The sequence below is a fragment of the Papio anubis genome, chromosome 11, assembly GCF_008728515.1.
Source record: "Papio anubis isolate 15944 chromosome 11, Panubis1.0, whole genome shotgun sequence".
NCBI lineage: Eukaryota > Metazoa > Chordata > Mammalia > Primates > Cercopithecidae > Papio > Papio anubis.
Genome location: NC_044986.1, coordinates 108,354,593 through 108,369,411, shown reverse-complemented (window position 1 = coordinate 108,369,411; position 14,819 = coordinate 108,354,593). Strand labels below are relative to the sequence as shown.

At 37.2% G+C, this 14,819-nt stretch overlaps 1 protein-coding gene across 4 annotated transcripts in view; it reads left to right on the top strand.

The window, feature by feature from the left end:
* The window catches only part of STAM (signal transducing adaptor molecule), a 73,589-nt gene that overhangs the window by 25,391 nt on the left and 33,379 nt on the right, over nucleotides 1-14,819 (top strand). Inside the window, exons 3-4 of one of the 4 annotated variants that reach the window (XM_021943103.2) lie at nucleotides 5,431-5,534; nucleotides 14,229-14,340. The exons of 1 other annotated variant lie outside the window; for it this stretch is intronic. The gene's annotated coding sequence lies outside the window, so the exon portion shown is untranslated. The remainder of the gene's footprint in view (nucleotides 1-5,430; nucleotides 5,535-14,228; nucleotides 14,341-14,819) is intronic. 2 more of the 4 variants (XM_021943102.2, XM_021943104.2) reach the window with 2 other exon arrangements.

The following is a 14,819-nucleotide window of genomic DNA, read 5'->3' as shown; positions in this document are numbered from 1 at the left end:
CTTCCAGCCCACAGAATTTTTTTTAAAAACATGATCTCGATTTCCATGTTTCGTTCAGTTTTGTAACATGGCAGAAATTCTTTAATTCATTTCCTTTTCTTTGCATTAGTCATTTTTTCTTTTATTTGTCAAACACTGAATACCAAGTATCATGCTTTGGCTATACAGTGGTGAATAAAGCAGGCATAGCCTTTGCCATCAATGGTGCTGGTATTCTAATGGTGGAAGATGTGAAATAAACAGATAAACAGATGATGGTTAATAGCTAAGAAGTTAGTAACCAGAGTCCTTTAATGGAAAACAAAAGGGTAGACTGGTATGAAGGGATTACATTTATGCTATGATTTTGATGTTGAGAAGAGACAAAGAGTTCAAAGCACTGCAACCCAGAAAGAAGAATAGCCTGTAGGTGAATGCTGAATGCTGCAAGGTAGAGAAAACTTGATGCCTTTTAAGAACTTGAAAGCTACAGAGTAGATGGAACAGAAATCAGTTGCCCTGAATGAGCACAGAATTGGGTTTCAGAGTGAGTTAGAAAAATGGAAGATGATGGTTGGAATGTAGGATGCTTTAAATTAATACTATAGAGAGTTTTCAATTACTGGTAATGACAAGGTCTAATGACTCCAAGGTCCATCGGAGTTAATAAGATGTGATAGAAGTTGAAAAACCAAGGTGTTGGAAGCATCACTTACGCTGTTATTAAAAGCTCCAAGAACTAGGCCAGGAGTGATGTTGGAGAGAGAGGCAGTGATCCAGCAGCTAAAATAATTGACAGGTGAAGGGGCATTTGAGATTTTTAAATTTAACTGCAACATGAGGGGACTGACATGATTAGAGCTGGGCAGTTTTAGGAAAGAGGGAGAATGGTTTGGAAGAGGCAAGGAAAACGAATGCACATTGCTTAGCATAATGCATATTGAACAGATAGTACAGAGGTCAACCCAGGCACAGTTTCCCCCATTATTCACATTTTTCATTCGTGTATACATTTGTTAACAAGATATGAACCAATATTGATACATTACTATTAACTAAAATGACACGTGTCTATCATTACAGTATCATGCAGAATAGTTTTATCACCTTAAAATGACCTATGCTCTATCTGTTCATTCCTTTCCTTTCTCTTTTTGGACTGTAAACAGCCGCTGATCTTTTTACTGTTTACAACTTTATCTTTTCCAAATGTTGTATAATTGGGATCATAGACTATATAGCCTTTTCAGACTGGCATCTTTCCCTTACCAATATGCATTTAAGGTTCCTATGTGCCTCTTCGTGGCTCAATAGTTCATTTCTTCTTATTGCTGAATACTCTTTAATTATATGGATGTTCTACAGTTTATTTATTAATCTACTGAAGGACATCTTGATGGCTCCCAGTTTTTGGTGACTTTTAGTAAAGCTGCTATAAACATTAATTTGCAGGCTTTTGTGTTGACATAGTTTTCAGTTCAGTTGGGTAAATATGTGAGAACGTGATTGCTGGATCATATGGTAAGACTGTTTATCTTTGTTAGAAGCCACTAGACTGTCCCCAGAGTCTCAGTATGGTTTTAGTTTTTACATTCAAGTCTTTGATCTATTTGGAATTTATCCTGTTAGGCAGTATGAAGTATGGTTCTAACTTTATTCTTTTTTATATGGCTACCAGATATCCCAACACCATTTACTGAATAGTCCATCTTTTTTTCTTCTGATTTGAAATACTTCTTTTATATATTATATTTGCATATGTATTTAAGTCTGTTTTTCTCTTTTGATCTATTGGTTTGTGTTTAAACACATTCTGCTACTACATGGTTTTAATTATTAATATGTTTTGACATTTGGTGGGACATGGTCTTGAGGTTTTTTTTTTTCCTGAAGTGTTTTTTTAGATATTCTTTCCCCTTCCTACACTCCTTAGATAAACTTTCAAATTGGGTTGACTGGTTTAAAAACAAAACTTTCTTTTTAAATTGGCCTAGTTTCAAATTAACAAATTTATGTCTTTGTGATATTAAATCTTCCTATCCAAGAACATAGCATCTCTTTTTGTTTATAACCTTTAGTAGTGTTTTTAAGTTTTCCTCTTAAAAGTCTTGTACATTTTTTGTAATGTTTCTTATGAGGTATTTTGTCCTTTTTGCTGCTATTTCAGTGGGGTTTTTCTTTCACTGATTGGGAATTTCCGTTCTTTTTTTTTGTTTTGTTTTTGTTTTGTGACGGAATCTGGCTCTGTAGCACGGGCTGGAGCGCAGTGGCGCGATCTCAGCTTACTGCAAGCTCCGCCTCCCAGGTCACGCCGTTCTACTTTCTCAGCCTCCCGAGTACCTGGGACTACAGGCGCCCGCCCCGACGCCCGGCTAATTCTTTTTTTTTTGTATTTTTAGTGGAGACGGGGTTTCACAGTGTTAGCCAGGATGGTCTCGATGTCCTGACCTCATGATCCGCCCGTCTCGGCCTCCCAAAGTGCTGGGATTACAGGCGTGAGCCACCGCACGCAGCGGGGAATTTCCCTTCTTAAAGGGTAGACGAGATTGTAGCATCCATGCATCTGGAAGAGAATGATGCACTGTGAGGAGGAAATTGAGATGATGATTCGGGAGAGAATCGGGATAACAACGGAAGTCAAGTTGTTGACTAGGCAGTAGGGAATGGGATCCAATGCGAGCTGATTTTTCTATCTTTACTTGCCTAGACAATGATTTTACTTTATTATTTTACTAAGTCTTAAAAACACCATATATTTTACAGAATGAGACCTGTAGAGTTCTAATGACTGTTGAGCTTGTTTTGCAGATGAGAAAACTAAAGCGCTGAGATTTTAATGTGACTTGTCTAAAAGGAGTGAGCAGAGGCAAAATTAGAAGTCAGAGTTCTTTACTTCCCATTTTATGTTTTTTTCTACCTTCATTGTGCTGTGTGCTTAAGTGCTTGTATGAGCAGTTATATTTGAAGGTTAAAATTATGAATCAAGACATACCAATCTTATATTAAAGTTTTTGGTGATTACTCTCTCCCCCATACATTATGTTACATTGTGTTTTGTTTGAAATATACCTTAGTGTTATATGGTCTGGGAAACTGAAAATATTATACTGAATTTAATCCTCAATATTTTAGTTTAATATGTAGAAGTTTAGTTTACCTCTTTTCTAATGAAGTCCTTTGGGACTCACATGAACCTGTTTGTTAAATAGTCAAATAACATCCCTGTGTATATTTATCTATATTCATGTTCCATTATCTCATAGGAAATGCCTACTTAATAAGCTTAACATTAAGGGAAGAATTTGATATTTGTACTCTATATTTTGCCCCTTTTTATATGTTGTGTGGATTATGTTTTACGTAATGTGTGTTACAAATCAAATTTGCATTTTGAATGTGTTCGTATATAAGGATTGCATTATTTCTGTTGTGATTTCTTTTGTATTTTTATATTAGAATTCTCTTACGTCTGTGACATGCCTTGACACTTATGAAAGGCATCTAAATAAGGCTTAATGTTCAAGGAGCGTTTATGTTATCTGTTAATTTCTAAAAATATTTAGTTCATTCAGCAAAGATTTCAGTTCCCATGTCTTTTAGCTCCTACGTGCCCGCTGGGTCCTGGTTTACTAAGACCTATAAAAGCTATGCATACACATACTCCTCCTTCCTCCAGTATAGAAATACATATGTCCTTGAATGGTCAACCACAGTAAAGCTTTTTTCATAGCATTTTAGATGAGGATGTAAAGTTTAAATCACTCTAAAATAACTTTGAAAGCTACAGTTGTAAAAGTAAAGAAAGAATGAGACATTTTTATGCTTTCAAGAACTAACATTGTTGAGAGTCTTTCAATCCCTGGCATGAGTCTAGGAGTTTTGTATTAACATTCTGATAAGGAGGTATTAGACATCTCCTCTTTTACAGATGAGGTCTGTCAAAGCTTCAAATCCTTTTTCTACTGTATCATAATGCTTCTTTTGTTTAGTGATGGTTTTCAACCTGGGTGGTATTGCTCCATTAGGGATGGTTTCAGGTGTCCCATGACAGGGGGGTTACTACTGATGTTGATCAGTAGCAACTAGTAGGGATCAGGGATGCAACATGCCAGATAGTCTTTCACTAGTGTTCTTGTACTTTTTTAGTCCGACTTCATAGGTTATTAGAGGTTAACCCTGCAAACATATTTGTTAACTATGTTGTTTATTATTTTTGCTATTGATAATTTTTGTTTTGATCACTTTTCTTTTACATTTGCAATACTTTTAGGCAAATACCCTGTTATTTTGTTATGCCCTGAGAGAGGGATAATGAAGAGGTGATATCCTCATTTTGAAAAGTTGATTGGTCTAAAAATCATTGATTAATTTAGTAATATATACAGGAATTATTTAAATTTACTGTCTTTTCAATGACAATAATTTCCTTAAGAGTATATAATCTTCCTGTCACTGCTCAGCATATGGTTTTTATGATACTAAAAAGTAATTTTCAACCGAAATATAGAGCTATTTGAAATAAGAGACTTTCCAAAAGTTTTATACAGCATAGGATGTCACAAATCTTGACTCCTTTTTCCAATAATAGCTTTAAATATTCTTGGCTTCCTCCTATGTAGTAATGGAAATACCTTTTCAGGTAATTTCACTAACTGGTGACTGTGCTTAATGTTGAGCTATAGATCTCTCATAACTGTACAACAGTATACCTGTAAGTAGATAGATGTTTATCAATAATATAGTGACATTGTTGAAAACTTACTGTGGGCCATTCAAAGACATTTGAAATTTCACTTTTTTTGGAAAAGAGAATTGCAGGAATGCAAATTGCTTTTAGTTTTCCTTGATCCTCTGACTGTAGAATTGAGCTGTATCGTTTACATGTTTAACCTACTGAATTTAACTGTATTCTTTTCCAGCCTCCTCAGGTTTTTTCCCCAAAAAACTTGTGCCTGCCAATTCATTTAGTGAGCTTACATGCGCTGTCTCACAATTACAATTCCCACTTTTCTCATAGCGGCAGTACCTTGCTGTGCTGAGGGCCATTCTTGCTCGGAGCATGCATATTTTATCTAACACAGTCCTATATGCAAGCCAGCTTCTTCAGCTGTTGCTCAAAGTAACAGTTTTGCTTTAATAATTGAGGAAAAGTTGGCTATATTGACACATTTGAGAGACGGTTCATGAATTCTCCAATAGGTAAATCCCTAATCAAAGAACATGGATTAACTACAGTTTTGGCCTTACACCTTGACTTTGGAAACTGACCTTCAGAAATGTTGCTCTTCTGTGACATCTTACAGCAGTGTGATTTGTGTTATGGTCATTTATCAAATAATAAGAGAAGTAGGTATTTTTAGGTGGAAAACTGGGAAAGGTGAGAGATAATTCTCCTTTCCCTGTTCTTTGTCCCTGTCCCTGACCCCTATCTTTTTCTTTCCCCATCTCAAGATAAGGAAAAGAGAGGATGTGTCTTACAAAAAGTTTTAAAATACCAAAATGGGGTTTTAAGAAGCTTTTTGAGAGAGATGAGGATTTGCCCACCCCTTAAACAGGTAGGTGATGAAAACCTTTGGTAGACTCTTCTAAGTGCACATGCAGATTTTCTCTTACCATGTATTTTTGCAAAATATTTTATTTGTGTTTATTGCCACCTGTCTCTTTTTCTCACATCCTCTGTTTCTCCCAGCACTATTTATTGTGCGTTTTACCCCCTTATCATGGTTTTATTATAGTTTTATTAACTACATTTTATGAAAGGATGTGCGTTTTCCACTTAGCGAACTCAGTGGAAGATATGCAGAACTTGGTAATAAACAGAGCTTTATAAGGAAGATGAGTTATTCTAAATATTAGTTGTACAGTAGTGAAAAGTAGTATTTTTTGTGTTTTGCTCAGTGACTTTTTTTTGAGCATCAGCCATGTTGAAGGCACAATTCTAGACCCCTTTCACAATGACGGTGTTTTAAATTCAGTCATGGGAGAGCAACAGGAGTTGCTAAATAATTCTTATTTTCATTTTCTCAAATTTCAATTTGAGAAATTTGAGAAAATTTATTATGTGCCAGAGGGCATGGTTAAGGAGAAAATTTATTATGTGCCAGAGGGCATGGTTAAGGAGTGGCATGTCAAGGATGAGCTGTGTAACCCTGGGCCCTGCTTTCAGCAGCCCTCATGACGGGGAGATAAATAGTTAAGGAGAAAAACCCCACAAACCAACCCAACAAAAGAGAGGTGTTAAATGCCAAAGCTTTATCACTTGGTGGTGAAGAGTCGGATTGTCTGCTTGTAAGGTTCTTAGCACGGCATCTAACACAAAGCAGGCACTCCCTAAGTGTTAACTATTAGTGTTACAACTATTATCTGACAGATTTAGTTCAATATTTGAGGTTGCAGGTGGAATACCTAACATTCCAGGCACAGCTTGATGTGGGGAGCTGTCAAGGGCCTAAGTTCCTCAGTTTAAGAGATGTGTAAGCTCTGATCTGTAGGATGAGCAAGCATTGACTAAGAACAGCAGGGCAGGAGAGTCCTAGCGAGGGACTGGAGGTCCAGAGAGCAGGGTGCTTTTGAGAAGTGATCCAGAGATGAGATTCATGGGTGGATTTTGTAAGCCTGACCTAATTTGGGTTTTATAAACTTGAAGTGAATTTATTTAAGTACGTATTACGCTTAAGTCATGTTTTAAACAAAGATTAAAAGAAGACCCAAACAATTCTAAATAATATGACTTAGTACTATTCAAACCTACCAGCTGTCAGCTTTCTTTGTTAGAGGCTTTTCTAGTTATCTCTTACTACACACCTCTTAGTAGTAACCATCCTAACACTTAGCTTAAAAGAGCAATTTATTATATCTCAAAGTTATGTAGGTTAACAGCTGGGCAGTTATTGTGTGGGGTCTCGTGAAGTTGTAGTTACATAGTGCCTGGGACTAGGGTCATCTGAAGGCTTCACTGGGATGGATGCTTAGTATGGCGAGCAGTGATGGTTGGCCATTACCTGGGACCTCACCTGGGCTGTCAGTTGAAACTCTTACCCAAGGCCTCTGCTTGTGGCTTGAGTTTCTCACAGAATGGTGGCTGGGTTCCCAGAGGGAGCATCCTAAGAGCCAGTGCTCCAGGAGACCCAAGTGTACTCCACATGGCTTCTTGTAAACTATGAGTCTCAGAATGTCACTTCCACTATATATATACACACAGACACAAACACACACACACATATATACACACATACATATATGTGTGTGTATATATATATATATACACACACACACACACACACTTTTTTTTTTGAGATGGAGTCTCGCTAATGCCGTGATCTTGGCTCACTGCAAGCTCCGCCTCCCGGGTTTACTCCATTCTCCTGCCTCAGTCTCCCGAGTAGCTGGGACTGCAGGTGCCCGCCACCATGCCCAGCTAATTTTTTGTAGTTTTAATAGAGACAGGGTTTCACCGTGTTAGCCAGGATGGTCTCGATCTCCTGACCTCGACTTCCACTATGTTTTATTGGTCAAGCAAGTCACTGAAGTCAGTCCAGATTCAAGGGGAGGGTTGTTAGATGTCACCTCTTGATGGGAAATGCTAAGGTCATATTGTAGAAGAACATGTGGGAAGGGAATTATTACCATAGTTATCTTTGGAATACATAATTTGCCTGAGGCCTGTTGGTTCCATAAGTGTTGAATCAGAACTTTGAACTTAACAAAACAATGAAATATACCATTAGAAAAAAATAATTCTAGTAGACAAAATTATAAATTCCACTTTTGATACTTTGAGACACTCAGTCCTTAAGAACCGGAATGACAAAATGTGATACAAGAGTTACTTCATTTCTTTTTTTTTTTGAGATGGAGTCTCGCTCTGTTGCCCAGGCTGGAGTGCAGTGGCGCGATCTTGGCTCACTGCAAGCTCCTCCTCCTGGGTTCACGCCATTCTCCCGCCTCAGCCTCCCGAGTAGCTGGGACTACAGATGCCCGCCACCTTGCCCGGCTAGTTTTTTTGTATTTTTTAGTAGAGACGGGGTTTCACCGTGTTAGCCAGGATGGTCTCGATCTCCTGACCTTGTGATCTGCCCGTCTCGGCCTCCCAAAGTGCTGGGATTACAGGCTTGAGCCACCGTGCCCGGCCGAGTTACTTCATTTTTTAATCTAACATTTAATTATGACTTTTGACATGGAAAAAACTGTTCTGTATTGAAAGATGTACCCATTTGTGCGTATTTATAAATATGAACAGCTGACAGATGCGGAATCTTAACTGACTAGGTAGTCATGAAGATTTTCTTTCATGGTGCCTTTTCATGGCTTGGTTTTAGACACTGGCCTGATAAAGCTTTTAGTTTATGAAAATTCATAAAAACCAAATTAAAGACAATAGCATTTTCTGGCTGGGCGCGGTGGCTTACACCTGTAATTGCAGCACTTTGGGAGGCCAAGGTGGGTGGATCACCTGAGGTCACGAGTTCGAGACCAGCCTGGCCAATGTGGTGAAACCCTGTCTCCACTAAAAATAAAAAAATTAGCTTTGTATGGTAGTGCCCGCCTGTTATCTCAGCTACTTGGGAGGCTGAGGTGGGAGAATTGCTTGAACCTGGGAAGTGGAGGTTGCAGTGAACTGAGATCGCACCACTGCATTCCAGCCTGGGAGATAGAGTGAGACTGTCTCAAAAAAAAAAAAGGTAGTAGCATTTTCTGAAATTGATGGTTTTAAACCTGATATTGTAGTTTATATAAAGTTTGGACAACTATGTTTATGTTGCAGTTTTAACTTATACAGGAATTCACTTAAGTTTTAGAAAAAGGCACTAGGCTAGACTATGAACTTCATGAAGCAAGGTCAGTCTCCTCTTGTTCACTGCTTTATTCCTAAAGCCTTGCATAATACTTGTCACCTAGAAGGTAATTAATGAACATTAGTTATGGAAAGTATTATGAACAGAGTTCTTTGGTACCTATTGAATTTTTTTTTACCAGTGTCACTCTAATTTTTATGGAGGTGATTCACCCTGAAAGTCTTGCTTAGCTAATTAGATTAATCGAAAGGGTTGGTATCCTTTAGCACTGATATATACAAATAGCACTCTGTGTGGTGGAATCGAATTCTCTGAGTACTTCCAACAAGATGAATGAGCAAAAATGAGAAGTTTTCTTAATTTACCATTAGATCAGAGAAGTGACTGCTGATAGAATTCATTAAAAAAAAAAATCCGTCCTTTGCACATTTGCCTTAAGAGCTTCAAGTTCTGCAGAGTTTGTGTTTTGTTTCAGAAATTAGAAAGGTCTATTGCAAAAGAAAGCACAGTTTGGATATTTCTGTCTGAAGATTGATTGATTAGTTTTAATTTACTTCCAGGCATGAGCTGACTTGTTTTTAATAGTTACGACTTCACATAGAAACTGAATGGTTGAGAGTGGTATGATGGGTTGGGGGTGGGTATAGGGAGGATGTTACAGAGAGGAGCTCCATCTTAAATCTGCTTTCTTTGAATCTGACAGTGCAGTTTGTTGAGGCAGGGTGGAGTAATACTGGTAAATAATGAAACTGAATTTGATGCTTCCAGTTCATCAGCTGACATATGCTGTGTAGGTAGTTATGTACATTCCTGCAAAGTCTGTTTTCTGTCTGGTCTGTGATTTGAGAAAAAGACTTTGGAAGCTGTATCAGTCTAGAAATACTGCCGCCTTTTCTTTTACCCTCTTACAAACTGTATGACCCAGATCTATTCATAAAAAGATGATTTTGTGGATGAACATAGTTTTAACTATTGTGACCATAACATCCAGTTTGCCTTGGACAATTGTAGTTTGTGCCTGCTGTTCCTCTGTTATGTCCAGTTAGCACCCCCTTTCACTCTCAAAAGGGTGCTTGTGTAGAGGATGAATTACTTAGACACCAAGCTTGTAATCAACTTTCATTTGTCATTGGAAGGATAATAGCCATAAGTATACTTACATTAAATTCACTTATAATCACCATACCTTTTAAAAAATAGTATTTTAACCATACTTTCAATTGCATGGTAAGATTTAATAATTTTATATATATATATGTGTGTGTATATATATATGTATGTTCAGTATTACCCATCTGGTGGACATACTGAAAACTGAATTAAAAATGCATAGGACAGAATGAGATAGTTCATAATAGTGGGTAAGTTCTGTTTTGTAGACAATTCTGAAGGGGTTTTTAAGCTAGTATCTAAAAAGATACTGCTGTGTTTGCACAAACAAGGTATTCATCAGCACTTAGGAGCATTCTTACTGGCTTTGCAGCTCTGTCCTTTTAATGGTTCAGTAACTGATTTTGTTTTGGTGCCAAAGGTATCTTTGCCTTGGTTTTTACAGTTGGCTGTGGTAAAACAGCATTGGAATGTCTAAAATGCAAAGGAATAATTTCATTTCAATACCCCTTTCCCCATCATCCTTTCCAAAAGTCACAGGTTTCTTACCTTCAAAATAAAAAAGTGATTTGTAAACAAAATACATAATCAATTTTATTTAAAATTTGGTAAATAAAGTGTACAGGATTATTTTCTAAAATGTTTATTCGGCTGAATCATCTTTGGATTATGTTTTACTGATTTTAATTTTAGTATTCAAATAATTCTTTTTATCTGGCCTTTACCATGCCTTGAAGTGATTTGTGTTTTTATGTCAGCATGGTAGTCACAACTGCAAGTTAGTATGGGATCCCAGACCCTGGCTCCTAAAATAAGTCCAACTGTGAAAAAGGCCAAATCTAAATAATAGTGTTAAAGTACATAGTTTCTTCAGTCTAATGATGCTGCTATCCAAAAATTTTAATGTCTTACAAAATCAGTAAAGTAGAAGAAAAAAGTTTTAGAATAAAAAAATCAAATGCTTGACACATAATAGACATTCAACAAATATTACTTCTTTTGTGTGTTATTTCTCCCTTCACCACGCTCTTTAGTTGGAAGCAGCCTTACGGGCAGTTGAGAATCCTTAAAATCAGGAATCCTACCTTGTATCCTAATTTTTCTACATAATTATTAAAAAGGATTTTTTGTATTTATTACAGTGCTAACTAATTATACTTAAGCATATTGCTTTACTTTCCAGGGCTCATTGGAGTTCAAATTGCTCGATAAATGTTTTTACTTTTATAAATATGTATATATTTCACATACCATCAAATTTACCATTTTAGAATATGCAGTTCAGTGGGTTTTAATATGTTCATAAGTTTGTGCAACCGTATCTAATTACTGAACAATCATCATCCCAAAAAGAAACCGGTACTCATTAGCAGTCACTCCCATTGCCACCTCTCCTCATTCCTGGAAACCACTAATCTACTTTGTATCTGTATGGATTTGCCTATTAACAGACATTTCATATAAATGGAGCTCTGCAATATGTGTTCTTTTGTGACCAGCTTTCTTCATGTGGTGTCCTTTTTTTTTTTTTTTTTTTTTTTTGGGGAGACAGAATCTCGCTCTGTCACCCAAGTCTGGAGTGCAGTGGCACAATCTCAACTCACTGCAACCTCCACCTCCCAGGTTCGAGCGATTCTCCTGCCTCAGCCTCCCAAGTAGCTGGGATTATAGGCACATGCCACTGTGCCTGGCTAAGTTTTTGTATTTTTAGTAGAGATGAGGTTTTACCATGTTGTCCAGGCTGGTCTCGAACTCCTGACCTCAGGTGACCGGCCTGCCTCGGCCTCCCAAGGTGCTGGGATTATAGGTGTGAGTCACTGCGCCCAGTCTCATGTTGTATAATTTTTTGGAGGTTCATTTATATTGTAGCTGGTATTAGTACTTCATTTATTTTATTGTGGTAAAATATATTTAATATAAAATTTACCATTTAAATCATTTTTAAGTGCATAATTCATTGGCATTTAGTACATTCACAGTATTATTCAACCAACACCACTGTCCATTTTCAGAACTTTTTCATCATCCCAAGTAGAAACTCTATACCTTTGAAATAATAGCTCTCCATTTCCCCTCCTAGCCACTAGTTACTTTTTTCTATGTTCTATCTTTATGAATTTGTCTATTCTAGGTACCTCATGTAAGTGGAAACATAGAATTATTTGTGCGTTTGTGTCTGGCTAATTTCACTTAGCATAATGTTCTCAAGGTCCATCCATGTTGTATATATAGCGTGTGTCAGAATTTCCTTAAGGCGGAATACCATTCCATTGTATATCGCATTTTGTTTATCCATTCTTTTGTTGATGGACATTTGGCTGTTGTGAATACTATTAATACTACTCTGAACATGGGTGTGCAGATATTGGTTAGAGTCCCAGCTGGATTATATGTGGTTATGCTTAATTTTTTGAGGAACTGCCACACTTCACAGTAGCTACACCATTTTACATTCCCACTGGCGATGTACGAGGGTTCTAATTTCACTACATCGCCTCCAATACTTGGTATCTTTCCTTTCTTAAAAACATAGCCAGCCTAGTGAGTGTGAAGTGGCATCTCAATGTGGTTTTGATTTGCATTTCCCTAATGACTAGTGACGTTGAGCATCTTTTTATGTGCTTATTGGCCATTTGTGTATCTTCTTTGGAGAAATGTCTATTCAAGTCCTTTGTCCATTTTTGAATTAGGTTGTTGTTTGTTGTTGAGATGTAGGAGTTCTTTATATATTCTGGCTGTTAATCCCTTGTCATATATGTGATTTGGAAATACTTTCTGCCATTCTGTGGGTTTACTTTTCTTCATTGATGGTGTCCCTTAATGCACAAAAGCTTTTAATTTTGATGTTTAATTTATGTATTTTTTTTAAATGAAGAGTTGATGTTAATTTGTAAACATTTGGTAGAATTCACCAGTGAAGCTTTCTATTTCTAAGATTTTCTTTGTGGGAGATTTTCTTAATCAGAAATTTAGTCTTTTTACTTGTTACATAACTCTATTCAGACTTTCTGTTTCTTCTTAAGTCAGTTTCTTTTATTTTTTTCTTTTTTTCTTTCAACACCTAAGCATACCATAGTTTCAGTAGTTTCCTGTCTTTGTAGGGATTTGTCCATTTTAACTAGGTTATCCGATTTGTTGGCATAAAGTTGTTCATAGTGTTTTTTAAAATCCTTTTTATTTCAGTAAGGTTGAGAGTAATGTTCCCTCTTTGTTTTCTAATTCTAATAAATTGAGTCACCTTTCTTTCTTGGCCAGTCTAACCAAAAGTTTTTCAGTTTTGTTGATCCTTAAAAAACAAAAAAACAAAAACAAAAAAACCTTCTGTTTTCATTGGCTTTTCTCTATTGTGTTTCTGTTGTCTGTTTCATTTATTGCCTCTCTTTATTGTTTCCCTCCTTCTGCTTTGCTTGTTTTGGGTTTAGTTGCTCTTTTTCCTGGTTTCTTAAGGTATGATCTTAGGTTACTGATTTGAGATCTTTTTCCCCAGTTCTTTAGATTGTAGCAAAATAAACATAGCATAAAATTTGCCGTGTCAATGGTATTGAATGGCATTATGTTGTGTGCTATAGTCACCATCTACCTCTAGAACTCTTTTTTTTTTTTGAGACGGAGTCTGAGTCTCGCTCTGTCGCCCAGGCTGGAGTGCTGTGGTGCGATCTCAGCGCACTGCAAGCTCCGCCTCCCGGGTTCACGCCATTCTCCTGCCTCAGCCTCCCGCGTAGCAGAACTGTTTAAAACTGAAACTGTATACCCATTAAACAATTGAACAATAACTCCCCATTCCCTGCTCCCCAGGCCGCCTGGCAACCACGTTCTGTGTATGATTTTGACTACTCTTTTTTTTTTTTTTCTTTGTTTTGCAGATACGGTCTCACTCTGCCACTGAGGCTGGAGTGCAGTGGCACAATCATGGCTCACTGCAGCAAGTGATCTGCCCACCTCAGCCTCTGTAGCTACAAGTGTGTGCCACCATGTCCGGCTCATTTTTAAAATTTCTTGTAGAGGCAGGGTCTCACTATATTGCCCAGGCTGGTCTCACACACCTGGGCTGGAGCAATCCTTCCACCTTCATCTCCCAAAGTGCTGGAATTATTGGTACAAGCCACTGTACCTGGCCTTGATTTTGACTACTCTTAGTACCTCATCTAAGGGGCATCATACAGCATTTGTCCTGTTGTGACCAGCCTATTTCATTTAGCATAAGGCTTTAAGATTCATCCCTGTTGTAGCATACGTCAGAATTTCCTTTTTATAAAGGCTGAATAGTATTCCGTGTATGTATACACCACATTTTGCTTATCTATTTATGTGTCTGTGGACACTTGGGTTGCTTCCACCTTTTAGCTATTGCGAATAATACTGCTGTGAACACCGGTGTACCACTATCTCCTCCAGAGCCTGCCTGCTTTCAGTCCTTTGGGGTATATACCCAGAAGTGGAATTGCTGGAGCATATGGTAATTCTATTTTTAATTATTCAAGGAACCATTATACTGTTTTACACGGCACCTGTAGCATTTTACATTCCCACTAACAGTGCACAAGTGTTTCAATTTCTCCACATCTTTGTCAACACTTAGATTTTTCTGTTTTTCTTTGTAGTAGCCATCCTGATGGGTGTGAGGTAGTATTGAGATCTTTTTTTTTTTTTTTAAATGTAGGTGCTTATAGGTATAAATTTCCTTCTGAGCACTGTTTTTACTGTACCCTTAAGTTTTCTTGGGTTATGTTTTCCTTTTCATTAATCTCAAAGTATTTTCTGATTTCTCCTGTGATTTTTTTCTTTGACCCATTGGCTATTTAGGAGGATGTTGATTTTCACATATTTTAATTTTCTACATTTCTTTGTTCTTTCAAATTTTATTCTACTGTCTTTGGAGAACATGCTTTCTATGATTTTTTATCTTTTTAAATCTGTAGAGACTTGTTTTGTGAC